The following is a 300-nucleotide window of genomic DNA, read 5'->3' as shown; positions in this document are numbered from 1 at the left end:
TGTGTGTGTGTGTGTGTGTGTGTGTGTGTGTGTGTGTGTGTAAGTATATATTATCGTTCCACGTTGTGTCACGTCTATGTATAGTCGATTGTACCGTCTCTGTTTTCGACCTTGGAGACTCCACATTGCACAGTAGGACCACCAACGGCATGTTCTGAAGTAAATTCTTCTAAAAAACATCTGTGCTCGTGGCGTCTGATTAATGTATTCTTGATATGAGTATATACTTACTGACATGTCTGTACGTAGATATTGGCATTCGCTTGAATGCGGTTGTGTACGTCAGTGTATCTATGTATG

Source organism: Octopus bimaculoides, chromosome 8 (assembly GCF_001194135.2).
Source record: "Octopus bimaculoides isolate UCB-OBI-ISO-001 chromosome 8, ASM119413v2, whole genome shotgun sequence".
NCBI lineage: Eukaryota > Metazoa > Mollusca > Cephalopoda > Octopoda > Octopodidae > Octopus > Octopus bimaculoides.
Note: the sequence above shows the minus strand (reverse complement) of the source record.